This window comes from Peromyscus eremicus, chromosome 5, assembly GCF_949786415.1.
Source record: "Peromyscus eremicus chromosome 5, PerEre_H2_v1, whole genome shotgun sequence".
Classification (NCBI taxonomy): domain Eukaryota; kingdom Metazoa; phylum Chordata; class Mammalia; order Rodentia; family Cricetidae; genus Peromyscus; species Peromyscus eremicus.
The window spans coordinates 15,575,574-15,582,446 of NC_081420.1; the positions used below are offsets into that span (position 1 = coordinate 15,575,574).

Consider the following 6,873-nt stretch of genomic DNA (forward strand, 5'->3'; position numbering starts at 1 on the left):
ACAGGAAGAATCCATTTCAAGTGTCAAGAAAAAAAATTAAAGAAAAAATGAAAAAATGAAAAGAAAAGAACGCACAATCTAATTTAAGTTGGTCAGCAAACTTCTGCTGTGCTATTTTTATATCTATTTTATGGCAGATGAAAATGAACTTTAGAGATTACACATGTAGTACATGGCAAAGCCTAGGCTTTAATACTTAATTATTTAGGGCAAAACCCCATATTGCTATCCTGAATTCAATGGACAAATCAAATTCGGTCACAGGGGTCAGTGTAGAATCTGAGTTCTGTTCCCTGAGCTTTGATGTCTTTTCCCCATGGATTGCTGAGTGTTATCCCTCAACACATTTTATAGGAATGGTTAACAGCCTTTCCCCCTCTTCTCTTCTCCCACCCTAATAATGTCATGTGACCATAGTGTCTGTCTTAGACAGCTTTCCACCACTATGACTAAATACCCAAGAGGTATTTGTAAGGTATTTGTATTATTTTGTAAGGGAGCAAGGTTTATCTTTGGCTCATGGTTCTAAAGACTACAGCTTGTGGTCAGTTGGCTTCATTGCTTTTGGGACTGTGGTAAGGCGGAACTTCTTGTGTGTGAGGGGGTATGGTGGGAGAAACCTACTTACCTTACCATCAATGACCCAACTTCCTTTCACTCCACAGCCTAAATATTCCACTTCACTGCAAGAGCACCAGTGGCTGAGGACCAACCCTGCAACATAGGAGCTTCACGCAGAGTTGAAGTGGAGGGATAAATGGTTACACATATAGTTCTCTATCTACCAAGTTGATAGTTTCATAAATTTCCCCATCCTTTTACTTGAGTCAAGTCTGAGCCTCCAAATCCACCCCACGACAGTCTCTTTAGCTGCCTATTGTTAAATAAGTTAACTCACACAGAATCTGAGTTATCTCATTTAACAATAGGCACCAGCAGCAAGACCACAGACTTCAAGAAACATCAGCTCATTGAGAGCAGGAAATAGGTGTTCATTTATCTCCTTTCCTGGGTGATCTGATCTTCAGCTGGCACCAAGAGACACTTTATTCCATGCTCTAATTACATATGTATATGTATATTATTTCTAATTACATGTGTACATGTGAGCTCTGGGACAAGAGAACTGGAACTCTATTCTCTTTATTTTCCACACAACGAACTAACTTGTTCTTTTTTTTGTTTTGTTTTGTTTTTTTGAGACAGGGTTTCTCTGTGTAGCTTTGCGCCTTTCCTGGAACTCACTGTGTAGTCCAGGCTGGCCTCGAACTCACAGAGATCTTCCTGCCTTTGCCTCCCGAGTGCTGGGATTAAAGGCGTGCATCATCACCACCTGGCTAACTTATTCTTTTAACATATATTTAAACACAGTATTGATATCAATGCTTCCAACACAAACTTCAAAGCATTTAAAAAAATTTTTCCTTTACAATTTATTAATATCTCTTTACTTAAGAATTTACTCATTACTGGTGCTGGAGAGGTGGCTCAACAGTTAAGACCACTTGCTACTCTCGCAGAGGACCTGAGTTTGGTTTCCAGAACCCACAGGGCAGCCCATGGCCATCTGTAATTCTAGCTCCAGGGGATCCAAAGGTACCTTCTGGCCTCCAGAGGCACTGCACACTCTGCAGGCATATGGTTCACAGATATACATTCAGCCAAAGACTCACACACACAAAATAAAAATAAATATTTAAGAATTGACTTACTACCAGCAGGATACCCTCACGAAGGAAACAATCACCTATGGCCACACAGACAAGAATGCTAGCTTGCCTTTTTATCTCAGATGATCAATGTAGTCTATATATACCCACAGCTTCACTGCAACTGTTTTTCACTTTATATCGTGAAGGAAGGTCCTTTTTTAAAAGCTGGTTTTACAATGTATGGCCGTTCAATTGCAAATGCCATCAGTGAGTCCCCTTTTCTTCTTTTTACAAACACTGTGGCTAGTTTTTTGTTTTGTTTTTTAAGAAAAGAAAACATATGCAATACTTGCCCTCTGAATTATAGTGCTGCTTCTTGTGATATCCTCATGCCTTGGATTTTGATTTTTTTTTTTCATTTCACCTCCAAAATTGCGTTGAAAACATCTGCTAAGGACTTATTTAAACAGCTAGTTAATGCTTTATAAAGCTCAGAGGTGCGCCCATCTGTTCCAGGAGCGTTGTCTTCTCTCAAGAGCTATGTCATATTTTCTACCCGTCTGACAGCTGGTTTTTGCCTCAAAACTCTTAATTTCTCTTTATATCTAGTAGTGGTATGGCGCCTTACTTCACAACTGACAACGGATGTTTTCCCGTGTTGTTTAGCTCGGAGCATACCTGAGAACAAGCAAGCCATTTCCTCTCCTTCCTAGTCTTATACCTACGTCTCGTTTTGTCTTAAGTATTGCTTTTATTTTTTCAACTAGCATTCTCATTTTGGGGTGTGTGTGTGTGTGTGTGTGTGTGTGTGTGTGTGTGTGCCAGTGTGTATGTCTTCATAACATATAAATGAGGATGTAGTCCTGATAGGTTTAACCTCCAGAATCTTGCTTCATAGTCCAATCTGATATGCAGTCTCAATGACAACCTCTTTAGTTTATACCTGGTCCATCGGAGACATTTGTATAGACCTCGATGGAGAGTGAAAGGTTGTCTCAATATCAATCCTACCTCTATAGATCACTTCAGCTTTCTCCATGATGAAGTAGGACCAGTCTTTGTATTATCTCATCAAAATAAACCCATCTCTAGACATTGAGAGAGTCCTAAAGAAGCTCTTATCCACCCTTGAGGTGACAAAGCCCTTCTTTCCTCCACCCTTTTCTAGGTGGACATACGTAAGATAGATCTTAGTCTATTTAAAATTGTTGTAACCGCTGGGTGGTGGTGGCGCACGCCTTTAATCCTAGCACTCGAGAGGCAGAGGCAGGCGGATCTCTGTGAGTTCGAGGCCAGCCTGGGCTACCAAGTGAGTTCCAGGAAAGGCACAAAGCTACACAGAGAAACCTTGTCTCGAAAAACCAAAAAAAAAAAAAAAAAAAAAAAAAAAAAAAAAAAAAAAAAAAAAAATTGTTGTAACCAAATACTTGAGACTAAGTAATTGATTTAAAAAATTAGAAATATATTTGGTTCTTAGTTCCAGAAGTTGGGAAGCCCAAGAACTTGGTTCCAGCAGCATCCAGTTAGGACTTCATACTGCGTTATAAAATGGTGGAGGACATAACTTTGTGAACAAGCATGCTAGCACTGGTGTCTCATCCTTTTGTTATAAAGCCACCAGTGCCATCTTGGAACTATTCCTGCCATGATCTCATCTAGTTCTGACTGCTCCCCAAGGGTCCCACCAGATCACACCACCAGGAGAATGACACGAATGTGGAGCCTGAGCTTCCAACAGATGAACTTGGGTGGACATGTTCAACGGCAGCAGCGTCACAACTGCCGTCTAGACTGTTCGCTGCTCTTGTCTTCCTCAGCCCGTCCTTTCATGCTCTCACAGTAAGTAGGAGGGCACAGGAATTACAGCCATGCTCTCCTGGTTTGTTTTTAAACTCTGCATGTGGGGAGCTGACTCATACTCTTTAGCATATCTGTTACTAGTTGTCCTGGAACATTGGTTGACAGAGGCAAAGTGAATTCTGATTTAACACTGTTGCACACCTCTCTGCAATTTCATTAGAGTGACAGAAATCTCGCTGTCATCCTTTGTGTCCTGCCATCATTGCAGAAAACGTGGATGCCATCTCATATCCACCGACTCTGCCAGAGCTGGAAGAGTCGTTTACCCTGGGTGGGGCCTATTTGTGCTCTGATATAAGACTCATAATCCCCTTAGTCCTCCTGCAGGTGGACTGCCCATTCTCCTGGTCTCCATGAGTCTCCTACAGGCAGATACATCTTCACTCTCAGCTTTCCTTGGCCTCCTCACATACAGGGGACACAGGAAGGGGAGGCCAGACCATTCACACTGACTTAACCTTTGGAGACTTTTTATTTTAGGCTTAATTTGGGGATTTAAAATAAAGGTATATCTGACTCAGGTTTGTCTAAGAAAACAGCGTTCTGTCTCTAGGACTGAATTCTTTCTGAAAACAGAGCTCTTGTGTCTCAGAAACCAACCACAATTTTCAATCTGGTCTCCAACCAAGGAAAACATTGTCCATCCCAGTGAGTTAAATACAAGACTATGTGTGAAGATTCACATGTACGTGCATACACACACACACACACACACACACAGCATGCATATATATATATATATGTAAACACATAATAAACACACATATACACATAATATATATGCATACATACATAACACACATACACACAATATATGCATGTACAAATATATAAACACACACACGCACATGCACACACACACACACACATTATCCAACTTCTGTTGATAGATGGCAATTTCTAAGGGCAAACTCAGAGGGAAATGAAAAGCATAGCTATTTTGCTCATCACAAAGAAGCAAAGACCACTCACAGGACCCTCCCATGCACACAGACAATGAGAACCATGTTTCTCTATAGGCCAGTGTCCCAGGAAAGCTGTGACAAGCAAGAACTGATAATGGATCTTGTCTGTAGACTGGGGACATCCCTGCTTCTGAGGACCCATGCTGTCTGAGGGCTGTCTGAGGCAGGAACTGCTTTGTGGGCCAGTTCTGGATCTGCTTAGTGAGTGGAGCTGCAAGCCCGCTGCGAAGCTTGGAGAGAGCGGAGCCTCCGCTGAGCCATGTTTTCTGCAGATGCCCTAAGTGAGCTCAGGTGTCAGAAGTGGTCTCTCCTTAGGGAGTGCCCACGATGGCCATCTCTGGGAGTGGGAATGAAGAGGGCATACATGCCATCTGAAGGACACCTGGACAGACTTGCCCACCACTTCCTTTTCAAAGGCTGAGGCAGAACCAAGGCTTCACTTTGCTGCAGAGCAGATGGAGGTGGAACAGAGGAAAACAGGCTTTCTTGTGTGTTCTGGGGAAGTTCCAGCATTTCCACTGTACCCCCAGCTCTTGAGCTGTATTCACAAAAGAGACAAGGTACAAATCAAAGACTCATTGTGTGGTAAGACTGTGTGGTAGGACTGTGTGGTACACAATTCCTTCTAACTTTGGGAACCACTGAGGCTCTTCCTGAGACACTGTAGACAGTTCCCTGTAAGAACAGGGTGCAACATACAAACTGTGAAAACAGTTTAATTTCAGTGATTCTGAATAAAAACTAAATGCTTTTCTGTTCTCATTTAATGCTGGCATTGCGGAACACAAGAGTGTACAAAAATTCATGCTAAGAGTTTAATTATTTTATATTTACTTGGGACAACAATTTTTTGTTTTCTTTTTCTTTTATTTTTAAAGATTTATTTAGTTATGTATATGAGTGTTCTATCTGCATGTACACCTTTATGCCAGAAGAGGACATCAGATCCTACTATAGATGGTCGGGAGCTACCATGTGGTTGCTAGGACTTGAACTCAGGACCTTAGGAAGAGCAGCCAGTGCTCTTAATGGTGGAGCCATCTCTCCAGCCCTTGTTTTGTTTTCTTTAAACAAAGTTTTATTCTGTAACTTAGGCTGGCTTGACCTTGCTATCTCCCTGTAGCTGTCTCCTGAGAGCTAGGATTATAGACATGTGTCATTGTGCATGGCTTTATTCAGAATAACTTTAAATAGTTAAAAAAAAAAGGACAAAAACATGCTTAATTAAGAAGGACCACAATGGGGGAAGAAAGGAAGGGTTAGTGACGTGTTAATGGCACTTCCTCTGCCTCTGGAACAATGAAGCCACATGTTCGTTTTGTGCTGGGCTCCAAAATCTACATGGTTAACCGTGGTGGGATGCCTGGCTTCTCGCCCTCAAGAAAGACCGAAGCCGACATGCACCCAGCAAAGGGGATGGATGCATTCTCTTCTAGAGACATTCAACAATGCAGGAATCAAACTTGCACAGGCCAAGGAGCACCCCAAGAAATAGCAAGCTTTTCTCCCCTTCAGTCCCCAGAGGCGCTCATTAGATGATACCCCATCTCATCCCAGGCTCTGGATTTCCCCCTGCTTCTGGACTTTTAATATAAACAGCCAAGAACCTCAAATATCAGAGCAAAGCTTCCAATCGAAAGAGTCATCAGATAAACATCACGTCTCTGGGGGAAATGGGAGATGTGAACGAGTTATTTGACATGATCCAGCATTTAAAAAAAAATATATGACTGAAATTATTGCACAATTTTTGGGAAAGTACTGTGGCTGGTGCTAGAAAATGAGCAGTAACTCTCCCAAAGTGAGATGAAGACCGATGGTGAAGGGGAAGGAGACAATTAATATGCACTAGCACCTGGCCTCCGGAGAGCCCGTACAGTGAAAGCACTGGGTGTTGATTTGTTTTATAGTGCCGGAGATCGAACCCGGGACCTCATATGTGCTACACAAACACACTGCCACCATTAATAAAATTATCACAAAACTATATTTGGAAGCCGTGACAAGAATATGTAGAGATGAACCAACTTTTCACTCAGCCTAAGCGGAGGGCAGCAGGTGTTTTCTAACACTGATAAGTCAAAGACTCCCAGTATTAAGCATATGACTGAAGAACAGAGAGGTGAATTTCAAAAGAAACAAACAGATTAAATGTGATTACTCAGCTAGGCATCCAGTTCATGCCTGTGATTCACACACTTGGGAGGATGAGGCAGGAGGGCTGCTGTGAATGAGGTCTACTACTGGGCTACTTAGTGAGTTCCAGGCAACCATGGGGTACAGTGTGAGACTGTGGATTTTTTTTTTTTGTTTTCTTTTTTAAAGTGATTACTTCCAGGGGCAGGGCTGGAGGCCAGAGTGACTGATGAGAAGTCAAGGGAAGGAATCTCTCTTGT

At 42.1% G+C, this 6,873-nt stretch overlaps 1 long non-coding RNA gene across 1 annotated transcript in view; it reads left to right on the top strand.

Annotated features, from left to right (window-relative positions):
- The window catches only part of LOC131910320 (uncharacterized), a 1,205-nt gene extending 379 nt beyond the window's left edge, over positions 1–826 (top strand). Inside the window, exon 2 of the long non-coding RNA XR_009379098.1 lies at positions 666–826. This is a non-coding gene — a long non-coding RNA (uncharacterized LOC131910320). The remainder of the gene's footprint in view (positions 1–665) is intronic.
- Positions 827–6,873: the final 6,047 nt, after the last annotated feature.